This window comes from Misgurnus anguillicaudatus, chromosome 20, assembly GCF_027580225.2.
Source record: "Misgurnus anguillicaudatus chromosome 20, ASM2758022v2, whole genome shotgun sequence".
NCBI lineage: Eukaryota > Metazoa > Chordata > Actinopteri > Cypriniformes > Cobitidae > Misgurnus > Misgurnus anguillicaudatus.
The window spans coordinates 21,698,409-21,722,332 of NC_073356.2; the positions used below are offsets into that span (position 1 = coordinate 21,698,409).

Consider the following 23,924-nt stretch of genomic DNA (forward strand, 5'->3'; position numbering starts at 1 on the left):
AGGTATTAAGCCACGCCCCTAGCAACCACTTTTGAGCACCCTAGCAACATAACATTTAAACAGTTATATCTCGACATCAGAACATCGTAGAGACACGGGGGTTGGACTGTTTTACTTGTGACTCGGAGTGTAATAACTGGCCACATCATTGGCCACTCCCAAGCCACGCCCCTAGCAACCAAATATGAGCACCCTAGCAACCGAATAAACAAAGCCATATATCTCCGCATCAGAAATTCGTAGAGACACGGGGGTTGGACCATTTTACTTGTGACTCAGAGTGTAATAACTGGCCACATTGTTGGCCACTCCCAAGCCACGCCCCTAACAACCAAATATGATCACCCTAGCAACATAATAAACAAAGCCTTATATCTCTGGATCCGAACATCATAGAGACATGGGGGTTGGGTCTTTGGGTCATGTTAGCTTCATGCTAGCTTAATGCTAAGTCATACTAGCTTCATGCTAGTTTCATGCTAGCTTAATGCTAATTTCATAATAAATCTTGCTAACTTCACGTTAAATCATGCTAGCTTCATGCTAACTTCATGTTAACTTCTTGCTAGTCATGCTAACATCATGCTAGCTTCATGCTATCATCATGCTAATCATGCTAACATCATGCTAATCATGCTAACATAATGCTAATCATGCTAACATCAGGCTAACTTCATGCTAATCATGCTAACATAATGCTAATCATGGTAACATCATGCTTATCATGCTAACATCATGCTAACTTCATGCTAACATCATGCTAACATCATGCTAGCTTCATGCTATCATCATGCTAATCATGCTAATATCATGCTAATCATGCTAACATCATGTTAGCTTCATGCTAATCATGTTAGCTTCATGCTAACAGCATGCTAGCTTCATGCTAATCATGCTAGCTTCATGCCAACGTCATGGTAATCATGTTAGCTTCATGCTAATCATGCTAACATCATGCTAACATCATGTTAGCTTGATGCTAATCATGCTAGCTTTATGCTAATCATGCTAGCCTCATGCTAATCATGTTAGCTTTATGCTAGCTTCATGCTAATCATGCTAGCTTCATGTTAGCTTCATGCTAGCTTCATGCTAGCTTCATGCTAATCATGCTAACATCATGTTAATCATTCTAACATCATGCTAACATCATGCTAGCTTCATGCTAATCATGCTAGCTTCATGCTAATCATGTTAGCTTCATGCTAGCTTCATGCTAACTTCATGCTAATCATGCTAACATCATGCTAATCATGCTAACATCATGCTAATCATGCTAGCTTCATGCTAATCATGCTAGCTTCATGCTAATCATGTTAGCTTCATGCTAGCTTCATGCTAATCATGCTAGCTTAATGCTAGCTTCATGCTAACTTCATGCTAATCATGTTAGCTTCATGCTAGCTTCATGCTAATCATGCTAACATCATGACAACTTCCTGATAATCATGCTAACATCATGCTAACTTCATGCTAATCATATTAACATCATGTTAGCTTCATGCTAATGATGTTCGCTTTATGCTAACTTCATGCTAATCATGTTAACATCATACTACCTTCACGTTATTTATGCTAACATCATGCTAGCTTCATGGTAATCATACTACCTTCAGTAAACAAAGCCTTATATCTCCACATCAGAACATCGTAGAGACACGGGGGTTGGACCGTTTGACTCGTGACTTGGAGTATAATCATACATAGCCCCCAGAATTTTGCCACTGCAAGCACCACTTCACATTTTCTTCAGGAAATGTACCTATCTAGTTATTATTATTATTATTTTTATATCTGGACAAAATTTCGGCGCGTAACTCGTCCCGCACGATTTGTCATAGACCCATGAAAGAGGGCTCAAATCGACCGGATTATTGAGGAGAGGCGTGCTATGACTTTTATAAGCAATCGGGTGCAGGGTTTCCGAAAGGGGGGCGAAAAATCACCGAAAAAAACCCATTGACTTAACATTGCGCCCAACTTTGACAGGTCATAGCTCCGCTTGAGGATTTTATAGAAACATGTGGGTTACAACATTTGAAGAGGGTGGTAGGCTCTGTAAGAACATGGATCACAATGGGGTGTAAGTTGTACCCCTGGGGTGTAAGAGGCACCCAAAAATTCCCATTGACTTATAATGGGGCAGGAAACATGCCCATATAAGGGAATATAACAGTTCCAGATGGGATATCTTTGCTTTACAGTGTTGTAGAGATAAGTGGGTGGGCTCATTTCACTCGGGCATCCAATCAGTCTCTCAGGATCATCCCAGAACTATTAAGCCACGCCCCTAGCAACAATTTTGGGCACCCTAGCAACATCTTCCATAGACTGCCATTATAAAATGCCCAGATGGATATCTTTGCATCACACTGTCATAGAGACATGGGGGTGGGCTCATTTTACTCAGGCATCCAATCAGTTTCTCAGGATCCTTAAAGACTTACTAAGCCACGCCCCTAGCAACCACTTTTCAGCACCCTAGCAACATAAAATTCAAACAGTTATATCTCAGCATCCGAACATCGTAGAGACATGGGGGTTGGACCGTTTTACTCGTGACTCAGAGTGTAATCATTATGGGATGCCAATTTTTTCCCTAGCAACCAAATACAGTACCCTAGCAACAGAGTAAACAAAGCCTTATATCTCCGCATCAGAACATCGTAGAGACACGGGGGTTGGACCGTTTGACTCGTGACTCGGCGTGTAATCACTATGGGATGCCAATTTTTTCCCTAGCAACCAAATACAGTACCCTAGCAACCGAATAAACAAAGCCTTATATCTGCGCATCAGAACATCGTAGAGACACGGGGGTTGGACCGTTTGACTCGTGACTCGGAGTGTAATCATTATGGGATGCCAATTTTTTCCCTAGCAACCAAATACAGTACCCTAGCAACAGAGTAAACAAAGCCTTATATCTCCGCATCAGAACATCGTAGAGACACGGGGGTTGGACCGTTTGACTCGTGACTCGGAGTGTAATCATTATGGGATGCCAATTTTTTCCCTAGCAACCAAATACAATACCCTAGCAACAGCGTAAACAAAGCCTTATATCTCCGCATCAGAACATCGTAGAGACACGGGGGTTGGACCGTTTGACTCGTGACTCGGAGTGTAATCATTATGGGATGCCAATTTTTTCCCTAGCAACCAAATACAGTACCCTAGCAACAGAGTAAACAAAGCCTTATATCTCCGCATCAGAACATCGTAGAGACACGGGGGTTGGACCGTTTGACTTGTGACTCGGCGTGTAATCACTATGGGATGCCAATTTTTTCCCTAGCAACCAAATACAGTACCCTAGCAACCGAATAAACAAAGCCTTATATCTGCGCATCAGAACATCGTAGAGACACGGGGTTTGGATCGTTTTACTCGTGACTGGAAGTATAAACATATACTGTCCCCCGAAATTTGCCACGGCAAGCACCACTTCACATTTTCTTCAGGAAATGTACCTATCTAGTTATTATTAGTGGTGCTTGCATTTATGCAAGGCATCACTATTACTATTGTAAAAATTATTATTATATTTTATTCTTACATCTGCACGTTTTTTCGGCACCTAACTCGTCCCGCACGGTTTATCGTAGACCCATGAAAGAGGGCTCAAATCGACCGGCTTATTGAGGAGAGGTGTGCTATGACTTTTATAAGCGATCGGGTGCAGGATTTCCGAAAGGGGGGCGAAAAACCACCCGAAAAATCCCATTGACTTAACATTGCGCCCAACTTTGACGAGTCATAGCTCCGCTCGAGGATTTTGTAGAAACATGTGGGTTACAACACTTGAAGAGGGTGGTAGGCTCTGTAAGAACATACATTACATTGGGGTGTAAGTTGTACCCCTGGGGTGTAAGAGGCGCCCAAAAGTGCCCCAATGAAAAGTCAATGGGGGAAAATCCCATAGACTTAACATTGCAAAAACTTTGACGGGTCATAGGTACGAGCGAGATTTTTGTAGAAACATGTGGGTTAATACATTTGAAGAGGGTAGTAGGCTCTCTAAGAACATACATCACATTGGGGTGTAAGTTGTACCCCTGGGGTGTAAGAGGCACCCGAAATTTCCCATTCAAAGTCAATGGGCGAAAATCCCATAGACTTAACATTGCGAAAAACTTTGACGGGTCATAGGTCCGAGCGAGGATTTCGTAGAACCATGTGGGTCACAACATTTGAAGAGGGTGCTAGACTCTTTCAGGACGTCCCCCACAATGGGGTGTAAGGTTACCCTAGCAACCATTTTGGGCACCCTAGCAACCTATCCCATAGACTGCCATTATAAAATGCCCAGATGGATATCTTTGCACCACAGTGTCATAGAGACATGGGGGTGGGCTCATTTTACTCAGGCATCCAATCAGTCTCTCAGGATCCTTAAAGACTTACTAAGCCACGCCCCTAGCAACCACTTTTGAGCACCCTAGCAACATAAAATTCAAACAGTTATATCTCGGCATCAGAACATCATAGAGACACGGGGGTTGGACCGTTTTACTTGTGACTAGGGGTGTAACAATTGGGCACATAATTGGCCACTCCCAAGCCACGCCCCTAGCAACCAAATTTGAGCACCCTAGCAACCGAATAAACTAAGCCTTATATCTCCGCATCAGAACATCGTAGAGACACGGGGGTTGGACCGTTTGACTCGTGACTTGGAGGGTAATCAGTAGTGGATGCCAATTTTTTTCCCTAGCAACCAAATACAGTACCCTAGCAACAGAGTAAACAAAGCCTTATATCTCCACATCAGAACATCGTAGAGACATGGGGTTTGGACTGTTTGACTCGTGACTCGGAGGGTAATCACTAGTGGATGCCAATTTTTTCCCTAGCAACCAAATACAGTACCCTAGCAACAGAGTAAACAAAGCCTTATATCTCCACATCAGAACATCGTAGAGACACGGGGGTTGGACCGTTTGACTCGTGACTCAGAGTGTAATCATTATGGGATGCCAATTTTTCCCCTAGCAACCAAATACAGTACCCTAGCAACAGAGTAAACAAAGCCTTATATCTCCACATCAGAACATCGTAGAGACACGGGGTTTGGACCGTTTGACTCGTGACTCGGAGGGTAATCACTAGTGGATGCCAATTTTTTCCCTAGCAACCAAATACAGTACCCTAGCAACAGAGTAAACAAAGCCTTATATCTCCGCATCAGAACATCGTAGAGACACGGGGGTTGGACCGTTTGACTCGTGACTCGGCGGGTAATCACTAGTGGATGCTGTTTTTTCCCTAGCAACCAAATACAGTACCCTAGCAACGGAGTAAACAAAGCCTTATATCTCCGCATCAGAACATCGTAGAGACACAGGGTTTGGACCGTTTGACTCGTGACTCGTAGGGTAATCACTAGTGGATGCCAATTTTTTCCCTAGCAACCAAATACAGTACCCTAGCAACAGAGTAAACAAAGCCTTATATCTCTGCATCAGAACATTGTAGAGACACGGGGGTTGGACCGTTTGACTCGTGACTCGTAGGGTAATCACTAGTGGATGCCAATTTTTTCCCTAGCAACCAAATACAGTACCCTAGCAACAGAGTAAGCAAAGCCTTATATCTCTGCATCAGAACATTGTAGAGACACGGGGGTTGGACCGTTTGACTCGTGACTCGGAGGGTAATCACTAGTGGATGCCATTTTTCCCCTAGCAACCAAATAGAGTACCCTAGCAACAGAGTAAACAAAGCCTTATATCTACGCATCAGAACATCGTAGAGACACAGGGAGTGGACCGTTTGACTCGTGACTCGGAGGGTAATCACTAGTGGATGGCAATGTTTTCCCTAGCAACCAAATACAGTACCCTAGCAACAGAGTAAACAAAGCCTTATATCTCCGCATCAGAACATTGTACAGACACGGGGGTTGGACCGTTTGACTCGTGATTCGGACGGTAATCACTAGTGGATGGCAATGTTTTCCCTAGCAACCAAATACAGTACCCTAGCAACCGTTTAAACACAGCCTTATATCTCCGCATCAGAACATCGTAGAGACACGGGAGTTGGATCGTTTTACTTTTGGCTTGGAGTATAATCATATATGGTCCCCAGAATTTTGCCACGGCAAGCACCACTCACATTTTCTTCAGGAAATGTACCTATCTAGTTATTATTATTCTTCTGGTCCACACTTTTTCGAACTGTAACTCCTCCTAGAGCTTTCAAGCTACACCCACAAAACTTTACAAAACTTTTAAGACTGGTACGTAGATTTATGCTATGACTTTTCTAACTGATGGGACCTACCGAATTCCTAAACGGGGCGCTCAAACACCCCAAAATTTCCATTGACTTAACATTACGACCAACTTTGACGGGTCATAGCTGCGAACGAGAAATTTGTAGAAACTTGTGGGTTATCACAGTTGAAGAGGCTGGTAGGCTGTGTAAGAACATACATCACATTGGGGTGTAAGCTGTACCCCTGGGGTGTAAGAGGCACCCAAATTTCCCCATTGACTTATAATGGGGCAGGAAACATGCCCATATAAGGGAATAAAAGTGTCCCAGATGGAATATCTTCATTTTAGAGTGTCGTAGAGACATGGGGGTGGGCTCATTTTACTCAGGCATCCAATCAGTCTCTCAAGATCGTCCCATAGCTATTAAGCCACGCCCCTAGCAACCATTTTTGGGCACCCTAGCAACTTATTCCATAGACTGCCATTATAAATTGCGCAGATGGATATCTTTGCAGCACAGTGTCGCAGAGACATTGGGGTGGGCTCATTTTACTCAGGCATCCAATCAGTCTCTGAGGATTCTTATCGAGGTATTAAGCCACGCCCCTAGCAACCAAATATTAGCACCCTAGCAACATAATAAACAAAGCCTTATATCTCTGGATCCGAAAATCATAGAGGCATGGGGGTTGGGTCTTTTGGTCATGTTAGCCTTATGCTAGCTTCATGCTAAGTCATACTAGCTTCATGCTAGTTTCATGCTAGCTTTATGCTAATTTCATAATAAATCTTGCTAACTTCATGCTTATTCATGTTAGCATCATGCTAGCTTCATGCTAATTCATGTTAGCATCATGCTAGCTTCATGCTAATTCATGTTAGTATCATGCTAGCTTCATGCTAATTTATGTTAGCATCATGCTAGCTTCATGCTAATTCATGTTAGCATCATGCTAGCTTCATGCTAATTCATGTTAGCATCATGCTAGCTTCATGCTAATTCATGTAAGCATTATGCTAGCTTCATGCTAATTCATGTTAGCATCATGCTAATTCATGCTAATTCATGTTAGCATCATGCTAGCTTCATGCTAATTCATGTTAGCATCATGCTAGCTTCATGCTAATTCATGTTAGCATCATGCTAGCTTCATGTTAATTCATGTTAGCATCATGCTAGCTTCATGCTAATTCATGTTAGCATCATGCTAACTTCATGCTAATTCATGTTAGCTTCATGCTAATTCATGTTAGCATCATGCTAGCTTCATGGTAATTCATGTTAGCATCATGCTAGCTTCATGCTAATTCATGTTAGCATCATGCTAGCTTCATGTTAATTCATGTAAGCATCATGCTAGCTTCATGCTAATTCATGTTAGCATCATGCTAGCTTCATGCTAATTCATGTTAGCATCATGCTAGCTTCATGCTAGCTTCATGCTAATTCATGTTAGCATCATGCTAGCTTCATGTTAATTCATGTTAGCATCATGCTAGCTTCATGCTAATTCATGTTAGCATCATGCTAGCTTCATGTTAATTCATGTTAGCATCATGCTAGCTTCATGCTAATTCATGTTATCATCATGCTAGCTTCATGCTAATTCATGTTAGCATCATGCTAACTTCATGCTAATTCATGTTAGCATCATGCTAGCTTCATGCTAATCATGCTAACTTGATGTTAGCTTCATGCTAATCATGTTAGCTTCATGCTAGCTTCATGCTAATTCATGTTAGCAACATGCTAGCTTCATGTTATTTCATGTTAGCATCATGCTAGCTTCATGCTAATCATGCTAACTTGATGCTAGCTTCATGCTAATCATGTTAGCTTCATGCTAGCTTCAGGCTAATCATGCTAGCTTTATGTTAAATCAGGCTAGCTTCATACTTAAACATACTAACAGCCAGATAGCCTACTAAACTAAACATCTGTCAAACCGTTTTTAACGTTCAGGCCAGGCTTTGTCAAGCCAACATAAAGTTTGTCAACAAACTTTTCTATCTAGTTATATCTTTATTCTTATATCTGGACACTTTTTCGGCGCGTAACTCGTCCCGCACGGTTTGTCGTAGACCAATGAAACAGGGCTCAAAACGACCGGCTTATTGAGGACACGTCTGCTATGACTTTTATAAGCGATCGGGTGCAAGATTTTCGAAAGGGGGGCGAAAAACCACCCAAAAAATCCCATTGACTTAACATTGCGCCCAACTTTGATGAGTCATAGCTCCGCTCAAGGATTTTGTAGAAACATGTGGGTTACAACATTTGAAGAGGGTGGTAGGCTCTGTAAGAACATATATCACAATGGGGTGTAAGTTGTACCCCTGGGGTGTAAGAGGCACCCGAAAATTCCCATTGACTTATAATGGGGCAGGAAACATGCCCATATAAGGGAATAAAACAGTTCCAGATGGGATATCTTTGCTTTACAGTGTCGTAGAGATAAGTGGGTGGGCTCATTTCACTCGGGCATCCAATCAGTCCCTCAGGATCATCCCAGAGCTATTAAGCCACACCCCTAGCAACAATTTTGGGCACCCTAGCAACATCTCCCATAGACTGCCATTATAAAATGCCCAGATGGATATCTTTGCGCCACAGTGTCATAGAGACATGGGGATGGGCTCATTTTACTCAGGCATCCAATCAGTCTCTCAGGATCCTTACATAGGTATTAAGCCACGCCCCTAGCAACCACTTTTGAACACCCTAGCAACATAAAATTCAAACAGTTATATCTCCGCATCCGAACATCGTAGAGACACGGGGGTTGGACCGTTTGACTCGTGACTCGGAGGGTAATCACTATGGGATGTCAAATTTTTCCCTAGCAACCAAATACAGTACCCTAGCACCCGAAAAATCCCATTGACTTAACATTGCGCCCAACTTTGACGAGTCATAGCTCCGCTCGAGGATTTTGTAGAAACATGTAGGTTACAACATTTGAAGAGGGGGGTAGACTCTGTAAGAACATACATCACATTGGGGTGTAAGTTGTACCCCTGGGGTGTAAGAGGCACCCAAAAGTGCCCCATTGACTTATAATGGGGCAGGAAACATGCCCATATAAGGAAATAAAAAAGTTCCAGCTGGGATATCTTCGCTTTACAATGTCCTACAGACAAGTGGGTGGGCTCATTTCACTCGGGCATCCAATCAGTCTCTCAGGATCATCTCAGAGTTATTAAGCCACGCCCCTAGCAACAATTTTGGGCACCCTAGCAACATCTCCCATAGACTGCGATTATAAAATGCCCAGATGGATATCTTTGCACCACAGTGTCATAGAGACATGGGGGTGGGCTCATTTTACTCAGGCATCCAATCAGTTTCTCAGGATCCTTAAAGACTTACTAAGCCACGCCCCTAGCAACCACTTTTCAGCACCCTAGCAACATAAAATTCAAACAGTTATATCTTAGCATCCGAACATCGTAGAGACATGGGGGTTGGACCGTTTGACTCGTGACTCAGAGTGTAATCATTATGGGATGCCAATTTTTTCCCTAGCAACCAAATACAGTACCCTAGCAACAGAGTAAACAAAGCCTTATATCTCCGCATCAGAACATCGTAGAGACAAGGGGGTTGGACCGTTTGACTCGTGACTCAGAGTGTAATCATTATGGGATATCAATTTTTTTCCCTAGCAACCAAATACAGTACCCTAGCAACAGCGTAAACAAAGCCTTATATCTCCGCATCAGAACATCGTAGAGACACGGGGGTTGGACCGTTTGACTCGTGACTCAGAGTGTAATCATTATGGGATGCCAATTTTTTCCCTAGCAACCAAATACAGTACCCTAGCAACAGAGAAAAACAAAGCCTTATATCTCCGCATCAGAACATCGTAGAGACAAGGGGGTTGGACCGTTTGACTCGTGACTCAGAGTGTAATCATTATGGGATATCAATTTTTTCCCTAGCAACCAAATACAGTACCCTAGCAACAGCGTAAACAAAGCCTTATATCTCCGCATCAGAACATCGTAGAGACACGGGGGTTGGACCGTTTGACTCGTGACTCAGAGTGTAATCATTATGGGATGCCAATTTTTTCCCTAGCAACCAAATACAGTACCCTAGCAACAGAGTAAACAAAGCCTTATATCTCCGCATCAGAACATCGTAGAGACACGGGGGTTGGACCGTTTGACTAGTGACTCGGCGGGTAATCACTATGGGATGTCAAATTTTTCCCTAGCAACCAAATACAGTACCCTAGCAACAGAGTAAACAAAGCCTTATATCTCCGCATCAGAACATCGTAGAGACACGGGGGTTGGACCATTTGACTCGTGACTCGGCTTGTAATCATTATGGGATGCCAATTTTTTCCCTAGCAACCAAATACAGTACCCTAGCAACAGAGTAAACAAAGCCTTATATCTCCGCATCAGAACATCGTAGAGACAAGGGGGTTGGACCGTTTGACTCGTGACTCAGAGTGTAATCATTATGGGATATCAAATTTTTCCCTAGCAACCAAATACATTACCCTAGCAACAGAGTAAACAAAGCCTTATATCTCCGCATCAGAACATCGTAGAGACACGGGGGTTGGACCGTTTGACTCGTGACTCGGCGGGTAATCACTATGGGATGTCATTTTTTTTCCCTAGCAACCAAATACAGTACCCTAGCAACAGAGTAAACAAAGCCTTATATCTCCGCATCAGAACATCGTAGAGACACGGGGGTTGGACCGTTTGACTCGTGACTCGGCGGGTAATCACTATGGGATGTCAAATTGTTCCCTAGCAACCAAATACAGTACCCTAGCAACAGAGTAAACAAAGCCTTATATCTCTGCATCAGAACATCGTAGAGACACGGGGGTTGGACCGTTTGACTCGTGACTTGGCGGGTAATCACTATGGCATGTCAAATTTTTCCCTAGCAACCAAATACAGTACCCTAGCAACACAGTAAACAAAGCCTTATATCTCCGCATTAGAACATCGTAGAGACACGGGGGTTGGACCGTTTGACTTATGACTCGGAGAGTAATCACTAGTGGATGCCATTTTTTCCCCTAGCAACCAAATACAGTACCCTAGCAACAGAGTAAACAAAGCCTTATATCTCTGCATCAGAACATTGTAGAGACACAGGGGTTGGACCATTTGACTCGTGACTTGGAGTGTAATCATTAGTGGATGCCATTTTTCCCCTAGCAACCAAATACAGTACCCTAGCAACAGAGTAAACAAAGCCTTATAACTCCGTATCAGAACATCGTAGAGACACGGGGGTTGGATTGTTTTACTTGTGGTATGGAGTATAAACATATACTGTCCCCCGAAATTTGCCACGGCAAGCACCACTTCACATTTTCTTCAGGAAATGTACCTATCTAGTTAGTGGTGCTTGCATTTATGCAAGGCATCACTATTATTATTGCTCATACTTATTATAATTATGTTGGCTTTGAAAAAGCCAACATACTGTTGTTGTATCTAAACTTATTATTATTATTCTTATGCTCCCCCACTTTTTCTGACTGTAACTCCTCCTAGAGCTTTCAAGCTACACCCACAAAACTTAACAAAACTTTTAAGACTGGTCCGTAGATTTATGCTATGACTTTTCTAACTGATGGGACCTACCGAATTCCTAAACGGGGCGCTCAAACACCCCAAAAATTCCATTGACTTAACATTACGACCAACTTTGACGGGTCATAGCTGCGAACGTGAAATTTGTAGAAACTTGTGGCTTATCACAGTTGAAGAGGCTGGCAGGCTCTGTAAGAACATACATCACATTGGGGTGTAAGCTGTACCCCTGGGGTGTAAGAGGCCCCCAAATTTCCCCATTGACTTATAATGGGGCAGGAAACACGCCCATATAAGGGAATAAAAACGTCCCAGAAGGAATATCTTCATTCTAGAGTGTCGTAGAGACATGAGGGTGGGCTCATTTTACTCAGGCATCCAATCAGTCTTTCAGGATCTCTCCAAAGCTATTAAGCCACGCCCCTAGCAACCATTTTGGGCACCCTAGCAACATCTCCCATAGACTGCCATTATAAAATGCCCAGATGGATATCTTTGCATCACACTGTCATAGAGACATGGGGGTGGGCTCATTTTACTCAGGCATCCAATCAGTCTCTCAGGATTCTTACAGAGTTATTAAGCCACGCCCCTAGCAACCAAATATGAGCACCCTAGCAACAGAACAAACAAAGCCTTATATCTCCGCTTCAGAACATCATAGAGACACGGGGGTTGGACCGTTTTACTTGTGGCTTGAAGGGTGATCATTATGGGATGCCAATTTTCTCCCTAGCAACCAAACTTAGTACCCTAGCAACGGAATAAACAAAGCCTTATATCTCCGCTTCAGAACATCATAGAGACACGGGGGTTGGGCTGTTTTACTTGTGGCTTGAAGTGTGATCATTATGGGATGCCAATTTTCTCCCTAGCAACCAAACTTAGTACCATAGCAACGGAATAAACAAAGCCTTATATCTCCGCTTCAGAACATCTTAGAGACACGGGGGTTGGACCGTTTTACTTGTGGCTTGAAGGGGGATCATTATGGGATGCCAATTTTCTCCCTAGCAACCAAACTTAGTACCCTAGCAACGGAATAAACAAAGCCTTATATCTCCGCTTCAGAACATCATAGAGACATGGGGGTTGGACCGTTTTACTTGTGGCTTGAAGTGTGATCATTATGGGATGCCAATTTTCTCCCTAGCAACCAAACTTAGTACCCTAGCAACGGAATAAACAAAGCCTTATATCTCCGCTTCAGAACATCTTAGAGACACGGGGGTTGGACCGTTTTACTTGTGGCTTGAAGGTTGATCATTATGGGATGCCAATTTTCTCCCTAGCAACCAAACTTAGTACCCTAGCAACGGAATAAACAAAGCCTTATATCTCCGCTTCAGAACATCATAGAGACACGGGGGTTGGACCGTTTTACTTGTGGCTTGAAGGTTGATCATTATGGGATGCCAATTTTCTCCCTAGCAACCAAACTTAGTACCCTAGCAACGGAATAAACAAAGCCTTATATCTCCCCTTCAGAACATCATAGAGACACGGGGGTTGGACCGTTTTATTTGTGGCTTGAAGGTTGATCATTATGGGATGCCAATTTTCTCCCTAGCAACCAAACTTAGTACCCTAGCAACGGAATAAACAAAGCCTTATATCTCCGCTTCAGAACATCATAGAGACACGGGGGTTGGACCGTTTTACTTGTGGCTTGAAGGTTGATCATTATGGGATGCCAATTTTCTCCCTAGCAACCAAACTTAGTACCCTAGCAACGGAATAAACAAAGCCTTATATCTCCGCTTCAGAACATCATAGAGACCCGGGGGTTGGACCGTTTTACTTGTGGCTTGAAGGTTGATCATTATGGGATGCCAATTTTCTCCCTAGCAACCAAACTTAGTACCCTAGCAACGGAATAAACAAAGCCTTATATCTCCCCTTCAGAACATCATAGAGACACGGGGGTTGGACCGTTTTACTTGTGGCTTGAAGGGTGATCATTATGGGATGCCAATTTTCTCCTTAGCAACCAAACTTAGTACCCTAGCAACGAAACAAACAAAGCCTTATATCTCTGCTTCAGAACATCATAGAGACACGGGGTGGGACTGTTTTACTTTGTGGCTTGAAGGGTGATCATTATGGGATACCAATTTTCTCCTTAGCAACCAAACTTAGTACCCTAGCAACGGAATAAACAAAGCCTTATATCTCTGCTTCAGAACATCATAGAGACACGGGGGTTGGACCGTTTTACTTGTGGCTTGAAGGGTGATCATTATGGGATGCCAATTTTCTCCCTAGCAACCAAACTTAGTACCCTAGCAACGGAATAAACAAAGCCTTATATCTCCGCTTCAGAACATCTTAGAGACGCGGGGGTTGGACCGTTTTACTTGTGGCTTGAAGGTTGATCATTATGGGATGCCAATTTTCTCCCTAGCAACCAAACTTAGTACCCTAGCAACGGAATAAACAAAGCCTTATATCTCTGCTTCAGAACATCATAGAGACACGGGGGTTGGACCGTTTTACTTGTGGCTTGAAGGGTGATCATTATGGGATGCCAATTTTCTCCTTAGCAACCAAACTTAGTACCCTAGCAACAGAATAAATGTAAGCTTCATGCTAATCATGTTAGCTTCATGCTAGCTTTGTGCTAATCATGCTAGCATCATGCTAATCATGCTAGCATCATGCTAGCTTCATGCTAATCATGCTTACATCATGTTAGCTTCATGCTAATCATGCTAGCATCATACTTAAACATACTAACAGCCAGATAGCCTACTAAACTAAACTTCTGTCAAACCGTTTTAAACGTTCAGGCTACGCTTTTTCAAGCCAACATAAAGTTTGTCCTCAAACTTTAATATCTAGTTTATTTATTATTCTTATATCTGGACACTTTTTCGGCGCGTAACTCGTCCCACACGGTTTGTCGTAGACCAATGAAACAGGGCTCAAAATGACCGGCTTATTGAGGACACGTCTGCTATGACTTTTATAAGGGATCGGGTGCAGGATTTCCGAAAGGGGGGCGAAAAACCACCCGAAAAATCCCATTGACTTAACATTGCGCCCAACTTTGACGAGTCATAGCTCCGCTCGAGGATTTTATAGAAACATGTGGGTTACAACATTTGAAGAGGGTGGTAGGCTCTGTAACAACATGGATCACAATGGGGTGTAAGTTGTACCCCTGGGGTGTAAGAGGTGCCCAAAAATGCCCAATGAAAAGTCAATGGGGCAAAATCCCATAGACTTACCATTGCAAACATTTTGACGGGTCATAGGTACGAGTGAGGATTTTGTAGAAACATGTGGGTTACTAAATTTGAAGAGGGTGGTAGGCTATGTAAGAACATACATGACATTGGGGTGTAAGTTGTACCCCTGGGGTGTAAGAGGCACCCGAAAATTCCCATTGACTTATAATGGGGCAGGAAACATGCCCATATAAGGGAATAAAACAGTTCCAGATGGGATATCTTTGCTTTACAGTGTCGTAGAGATAAGTGGGTGGGCTCATTTCACTCGGGCATCCAATCAGTCTCTCAGGATCATCCCAGAGCTGTTAAGCCACGCCCCTAGCAACAATTTTGGGCACCCTAGCAACATCTCCCATAGACTGCCATTATAAAATGCCCAGATGAATATCTTTGCACCACAGTGTCATAGAGACATGGGGGTGGGCTCATTTTACTCAGGCATCCAATCAGTCTCTCAGGATCCTTACATAGGTATTAAGCCACGCCCCTAGCAACCACTTTTGAGCACCCTAGCAACATAAAATTCAAACAGTTATATCTCAACATCCGAACATCGTAGAGACACGGGGGTTGGACCGTTTGACTCGTGACTCAGAGTGTAATCATTATGGGATGCCAATTTTTTCCCTAGCAACCAAATACAGTACCCTAGCAACAGAGTAAACAAAGCCTTATATCTCCGCCTCAGAACATCGTAGAGACACGGGGGTTGGACCGTTTGACTCGTGACTCGGAGTGTAATCATTATGGGATGCCAATTTTTTCCCTAGCAACCAAATACAGTACCCTAGCAACAGAGTAAACAAAGCCTTATATCTCCGCATCAGAACATCGTAGAGACACGGGGGTTGGACCGTTTGACTCGTGACTCTGCGTGTAATCACTATGGGATGCCATTTTTTTCCCTAGCAACCAAATACAGTACCCTAGCAACAGAGTAAACAAAGCCTTATATCTCCGCATCAGAACATCGTAGAGACACAGGGGCTGGACCGTTTGACTCGTGACTCGGTGTGTAATCACTATGGGATGCCAATTTTTTCCCTAGCAACCAAATACAGTACCCTAGCAACAGAGTAAACAAAGCCTTATATCTCCGCATCAGAACATCGTAGAGACACGGGGGTTGGACCGTTTGACTCGTGACTCAGAGTGTAATCACTATGGGATGCCATTTTTTTCCATAGCAACCAAATACAGTACCCTAGCAACAGAGTAAACAAAGCCTTATATCTCTGCATCAGAACATTGTAGAGACACGGGGGTTGGACCGTTTGACTTGTGACTCGGCGTGTAATCATTATGGGATGCCATTTTTTTCCCTAGCAACCAAATACAGTACCCTAGCAACCAAATAAACAAAGGCTTATATCTCCGCATCAGAACATCGTAGAGACATGGGGGTTGGACCGTTTGACTAGTGACCCAGAGTGTAATCACTGTTGGATGTCAAATTTTTCCCTAGCAACCAAATACAGTACCCTAGCAACAGTGTAAACAAAGCCTTATATCTCCGCATCAGAACATCGTAGAGACACGGGGGTTGGACCGTTTTACTCGTAACTCGGCCTGTAATCACTAGTGGATGCCAATTTTTTCCCTAGCAACCAAATACAGTACCCTAGCAACAGAGTAAACAAAACCTTATATCTCCGCATCAGAACATCGTAGAGACACGGGGGTTGGACCGTTTGACCCGTGACTCAGAGTCTAATCACTATGGGATGCCATTTTTTCCCTAGCAACCAAATACAGTACCCTAGCAACAGAGTAAACAAAGCTTTATATCTCAGCATCAGAACATCGTAGAGACACGGGGGCTGGACCGTTTGACTCGTGACTCAGAGTGTAATCACTAGTGGATGCCATTTTTTTCCCTAGCAACCAAATACAGTACCCTAGCAACAGAGTAAACAAAGCCTTATATCTCCGCATCAGAACATCGTAGAGACACGGGGGTTGGACCGTTTGACTCGTGACTCGGCGTGTAATCAGTATGTGATGACATTTTTTTCCATAGCAACCAAATACAGTACCCTAGCAACAGAGTAAACAAAGCCTTATATCCCCGCATCAGAACATCGTAGAGACATGGGGGTTGGACCGTTTGACTCGTGACTCAGATTGTAATCACTATGGGATGCCATTTTTTTCCCTAGCAACCAAATACAGTACCCTAGCAACAGAGTAAACAAAGCCTTATATCTCAGCATCAGAACATCATAGAGACACGGGGGTTGGACCGTTTGACTCGTGATTCAGAGTGTTATCACTATGGGATGCCAATTTTTTCCATAGCAACCAAATACAGTACCCTAGCAACAGAGTAAACAAAGCCTTATATCTCAGCATCAGAACATCGTAGAGACACGGGGGTTGGACCGTTTGACTTGTGACTCGGAGTGTAATCACTACGGGATGCCAATTTTCTCCCTAGCAACCAAATACAGTACCCTAGCAACCGAATAAACAAAGCCTTATATCTCCGCATCAGAACATCGTTGAGACACGGGGGTTGGACCGTTTGACTCGTGACTCGGCGTGTAATCACTAGTGGATGCCAATTTTCTCCCTAGCAACCAAATACAGTACCCTAGCAACAGAGTAAACAAAGCTTTATATCTCAACATCAGAACATCGTTGAGACACGGGGGTTGGACCGTTTGACTCGTGACTCGGAGTGTAATCACTAGTGGATGCCAATTTTCTCCTTAGCAACCAAATAAAGTACCCTAGCAACCGAATAAACAAAGCCTTATATCTCCGCATCAGAACATCGTCGAGACACGGGGGTTGGACTGTTTGACTTGTGACTCGGAGTGTAATCACTATGGGATGCCAATTTTCTACCTAGCAACCAAATACAGTACCCTAGCAACCAAATAAACAAAGGCTTATAGATCTGCATCAGAACATCATAGAGACACGGGGATTGGACCGTTTTACTTGTGACTCGGAGTGTAATCATAGGTGGATGCCAATTTTTCCCTAGCAACGAAAAACAGTACCCTAGCAACCAAATAAACAAAGCTTTATAGATCCGCATCAGAACATCATAGAGACATGGGGTTGGACTGTTTTACTTGTGACTCGGAGTGTAATCACTATTGGATGCAAATTTTCTCCCTAGCAACCAATAACAGGACCCTAGCAACGGAATAAACAAAGCCTTTTATCTCCGCATCAGAACGTCATAGAGACAAGGGGGTTGGACCGATTTACTTGTGGCTTGAAAAATAATCACTAGTGGATGCCATTTTTCTCTAGCAACCAAATATAATATCCTAGCAATGGAACAAACAAAGCCTTATATCTCTGCATCAGAACGTCGTATAGTCATTGGGATTGAACCTTTTTACTTTTGGCTTGTAGTTTAATCACTAATGGGTGCTAATTTTTACCTAACAACCAAATACAGTAGGCTACACTAGCAACCGAATAAACACAGCTTTTTATATCTGCATCAGAACATCAGAGAGACACAGGGTTACTTGTGGCTTGGAGTATAATCACTGGTGGATGAAATTTACTTCCTAGCAACCAAATACAGTTCCCGTGCAACGGAAGTAAAAGTGTAGTAACCATGTTTTTTGGTGTGTTGATTACTATTAGCCAAGCCATGGTTTTACTACAGTAACCATATTTTAATTATTTTGTGGTAACCATGGTTTTACTACAGTAACCATTTTTTTAACTGTAATAAAACCATGGTTAATTTTCGTAAGGGTCTATTGTTTTGAAGTCATTATTTTTATATTGTATAAAATACAGTGTTATCTAAATACAATATGTGATGCTGTGTTATTTTACAACACAATTAGCTCCAGTTCGTGTTCTCTGAACAATAAACACTGTTCAACACATGATTTTTAGTCTGATTATTTGCATTCAGGCATATTACAATATAGAGGTTAGGGGAAAGTTATCAGAATCTGGTCAGAGCCTGACTCCACCCACTGGCTATTGAAAAATGCAAGAAAAGTGAGCAGATCCCAACAGAGATAGAGGGGACGAACTAAGTGTGTGGTGAGATCGTAACAAGGGCGTGAGCTTGAACCTGCTTAGTCACGAGTCATTTTTTGGACCCACCATCTAATAGGAAAATTCAACTGCAGTAGCCACCGTTCATCCTGAAGAGGGCAGCACTCAGACGTTTATACACCATATATTATACCATTGAAACACTTTATATCCAAATGTCAAAAAACTTACTAAAATTAATGAACAACATTAATAAAGCCCCATTCTTACAGATCATTAACTAAAAAAAGTTGGTTCAGGGTTTAGTTACGCTTTAAGGGAACATTCCTTTTAACGTTTGCATGAGGGACGTTCCCTAAAACCTGAAAGAAACTAAGTACATATTTATTTTTGTTTATTTTTAAATTGAATGCCACTATAATATAGTGCAAGTGATTAGATTAATGTGCAATAATTATTATAAATTAAAAATAACACAAAAAAATTTACAGTAAACATGGGCTCATTATAGTGACAGTTAATGCTGGCTGCTGATTGGCTGTACGCTATTGCTGTCTGGAAAGAGTTGCCAACTGGTTGCCGAGGAAAAGTTATTCTCCTCCTGAGGTAAGTTGCAAACGGTTGTTTTCCAAATATGCTCTTTTATAAGTCCTTATCATGTCAAATGTAGCTCTTTATCTTAGTTAATATCATTTTTTTTCGTCAATTTAGGCGATATTATCTGTATTATAATTTGGCGTTTAGTTTTGTTTGATGAATTTAAAGCCGTATGTGTAATGATCATGTGTGATATTAGGCATCTACTGGTTGCCACCAACTTTTTTGTATAATCGGTGTTTGATTGATATTATGTCAATGGTTTTAGCCATTTGCAGTGTTTTGCGTATGTTATATTTCGTAAGATTATAAGATACATCGAGCATGTATTGATTTTGGCGCCCATTTTAGGCATCCACGATGGTAACTTGTGTGGTATGTTGTGCGAGTTAAAATAACAATTAAGGTTTATTCACCGTTTTTTGTATTATACGTTACACTGAGACTAAAGTGAAATGTGAAAAGTAGCGCAGATTGTGTCGTTGCATTGCATTTAGGTAACGTTAACTTGTAGGTTCACGTTTCATCAAGGGTTAAGCTGGCTGCACGGTACAATCACACGTTTTCATTTGAGCATGCAATAAGATTAGTTATCGGTGAAGAATCCATTTGAAACATTGGTTTTTGCTAAGCGAAATATGCTCAACAGGCACACATGCTGCAGGGTTGCCAACTCTTAACGCATTTGCCGTGACAGTCACGCATTCAGCCTCAATCTCACGCTCAAAAAATGAAATCTCACGCTAAAATAGACATTCTTCTCTGCTGTATTTTTTACTCATGTGCATGGCCGTACCAACCATTAAAGTCTTCGTCTTATTTAACCCAACGCTCAACGTTCGTTTAGCTTATTGCGGTGCCGTGCAGACCGATTAGCATTTGACGTCTTAGCACCGCGAGACCGATTCAACAGTAAATGACTCAGTATGCTTTTAGATCGATCTCGCGGTAGTGTGATGTCACAAGCCAACAGGTCTGCACTGCGCTCCATCAGAGCCATAGAGAAACTCTGCGATCAGTCAAATTAATTCCCAGATGACGAATCAAATCACAGACAAGAGGTGCAACTCAAAGGAGGACAGCTGCGCGATTCCTCAGAAAGTGGAAGTGCAAGAAAGATGTACATAATTAAACGCTGACTATTATACAGCTGTATAAGGATTAGATTCACAGCATTCGAAAAAAATCCGACGCAGCGTGCGCGGCACAACGCTTCATCCATCGGTAGCGCGCGTGCAGAGTTTAAATAAGCCCATGTTTGTCTTTTGGCTTAAACGAACAAATTCACATAACAAATCACTCACTGGTCTTGACTGTAACTTTGTTATAAAGGATTAATCCATATTTACTTTTAAATAGATTACTATTTTAGCCAAAAATCCTTAGTGTTGAGCTCTTCTATTGAAGTAAGCTTAAGGTTTATTATGGAATTTTGATTTCCTGAACAACTTACTAAAATAACTTCTTCTTTAACAGACAGTAAATCATATGTGAAAAGTTAAAAATTCAGCCTTGCATTATATATAGCAGGTAAGCTCAAAGATGATTATTTGTTACACCTGACCTAGATAATACACATGTGAATATTAGCCAAAGCAAAATTCTTATGACAGACAGGAGTCTAATGGACCATTTTAAGGGCCCAATATATAGTAATTTCCTGAATATAAGCACCATGCATTGTTTTATTCACCATGTTTTATGCAAACAAAAAACAAAACCATGAATTAACCTCATCTGTGTATTAAACTCAGTTTACTTACCCAACCTATTGAATCAGATCATGAATTGACGATAAAGTAGAATAAATGCAATGCCATGTATAGTCCTCACTACTGCATTAACCTCATAGATTATGACCTTATAATAAGCCATACTGGGATTCTGGGAGCTAGATGAACTTTCAGCTCTCTTTTTCAGCAATGCCCTAATCATAACAATCACATAATAAATCAAATAGTTAAAGTAACAGTGAACAAAAAGAAACTTATCAGAACAAAAAGAAACTTGCAAGAAACGAAAAGAAACTTATCAAAACAAAAACATCAAACATTTGGAAATTAATGTAGTCAGTGTAGGTTAAGAGGCTTGTGGTGGCGGCAGCAGTGGCCACCAGCCAAAATTTCCAGTAGGCCGCTGCATGCGCATGTTTGGAGAGAAATCTCACTCCAGACAAATCACCAAAGTTGGCAACTCTGCACAGAGACGGTGCAGCACGTGATGCAGGTATTCTGAAGCGATTGTACAGTAATGCATCATAAAAATAAATTAGGCTTGTTCTGTGGATCAGCATCATTCTAGAATAGATTGTTTGCTGGTTGATTCCGAGGTTATAAACGCATCACTGCTGTTGAGGAGTTGGCAATTCCTCGACTGTGACGATGGCATCGCACCGCGAGCTGAGTTGACTATCAAAATATAACGTTACAATTTGATAAAAAGTTTGTGTTCAAAGTAATGAGCAGACAAACTAGAGTTTAATAAAAGCAGGCTATCTGAACTATCTGTATCCTCTAGTTTCTGCTTTACTGTTGTCTGTTTTAAATAATGAACACTGTTATGTATAGACCATTTCAAAAGATGAAAACAACACTGGTCCAGAAGCACTTCCTGTTTCCGTTTTTTAACACTAGATAAACGTTGGGATAAAATAAACCAACAGAACATATAAACCTGAATTAACTGAAGTTAAACAAACATCTTAAAGATAATAATATATGTGAAATAAAAATATAACTGTCACAAACTGCAACGGGAAGTGTTTCTGGACCAGCGTTGTTTGCATCATTTGAACTGGTCTACTGGTCTAACAATAACCCTAAAGTTTTCTGAATAAAGGATGTTTTCTGTCTTCTTAGCAATTAGTCTATTTTACTTTCAGTAGCAGCTGATTTGTATAGCCTATATATTGCATATGTACTGTATTGCAATACATAATATATCCATAGGCCACAGTGCAGATAATACTGTAAGCTGGTTCAATGATGGGGAATGTGATCATAACCAGCTTGACAAAAATAATAAATGACAAATGTTTATTTATAAGTAATAAAGGGGTGGTTTCAATTACAGGAATTAAGTGTAGTCACAGATCAAAATGCATGTTTGAATTGTGTGAACTACTGTATAAACAGCTTGCAGTGACATATCTTATCAGATTCAATGCTACCGTTTTGTCACAAGATGCACAGAAGTAATGTCTAAACCCTGCCTGGGAAACTGGCCCATCATGTTTATCTGTAGTATTTTGTTTGCAGTGTAAAAAAGTGTGTGTGTTTGTTAAATGAATTACTGGAATATTACTAATAAGAATGATAGTAAATCTTGTCAGCAATTTTAGTGTTTAAATGATTGCTTACAGTGTAAGAAAAACACTTTTTCTGAAAATTAGGGAGGGGTGAGGTCTAAATTTTGCTTAGGGCCTCCAAATGTTTAGAAGCAGCCCTTTGCTTGCTTTCTGTATTGTTTTCTACTCTGTATGACTGTAGTTGAGTTTTATGTGTGACACTGATTTCTCTGTTTTAGAATACCGATTCACGAGCTGTCATTCCTGCATTTTGAGGTAATAAATTAATTTGTGACATGGCCAGAAATACAAGCAGTTTTGTACTTTGCTTGTTTAAAACAACATCGATATAATAATGACAGTGATCAGGATTATAGAAACCATTCAAATGAAAACTGCTGTTTATACTACAAATAATAAATACCACATTCCTGAACCATTCTTCGAACCACTTGTACTATATAAGGAGATGCTGAATCTTCTTCCAGCTTTCTTGCTGTAGACCTGGATCAATAGGCAGTCCACCCAGTCCAAGACTGTATATTTGGCATAACTTGCCTTGTATTTATGACTGGTTATTCTAAGAAAGAGACATTTTCAAGATACATTCCAAGCAATTACATTTTTTACATAGACATGAATTATATAATTGATGTTTGACAACATGCATGTTATGCATAGTTGACTTGAGTTTTCATGATGTTATCATTGTTTGTTTTTCAGCTTCACTGATTGGAATACAATTGCTGCACCTTTTACCTTGGTCAGTGTTGGTGGATTTTTAAGCAGTATTATAGAATTTTCATGAGATGACCACCATGATTGTAGTTCCTGTGTCTTATTATGTCTGTTTCTTTTTCAGGTTCCTTGTGCTTTGGCTTTTTCTACAGAGAGCAGTTCATATAAATACTTATATTAAGGCTGTTACTTTTATTGCATTTTTTTGTGTTCTGTCTTCTATTTAATAAGGCAATTTTTAGTTTATAGATTATATTATAGATTAGATATAGATTAGTTTAAAAATTA

General features: G+C 41.5%; 1 protein-coding gene and 1 long non-coding RNA gene across 2 annotated transcripts in view; one reads left to right on the forward strand and one right to left on the reverse strand.

The window, feature by feature from the left end:
- The window catches only part of chrac1 (chromatin accessibility complex subunit 1), a 443,634-nt gene that overhangs the window by 335,345 nt on the left and 84,365 nt on the right, over window positions 1-23,924 (reverse strand). The gene's annotated exons all lie outside the window — the stretch shown is intronic.
- Window positions 22,787-23,876, forward strand: LOC141351356 (uncharacterized). Its single transcript, XR_012359584.1, has 3 exons — window positions 22,787-23,174; window positions 23,622-23,661; window positions 23,761-23,876. It is a non-coding gene; the product is annotated as an uncharacterized lncRNA (long non-coding RNA).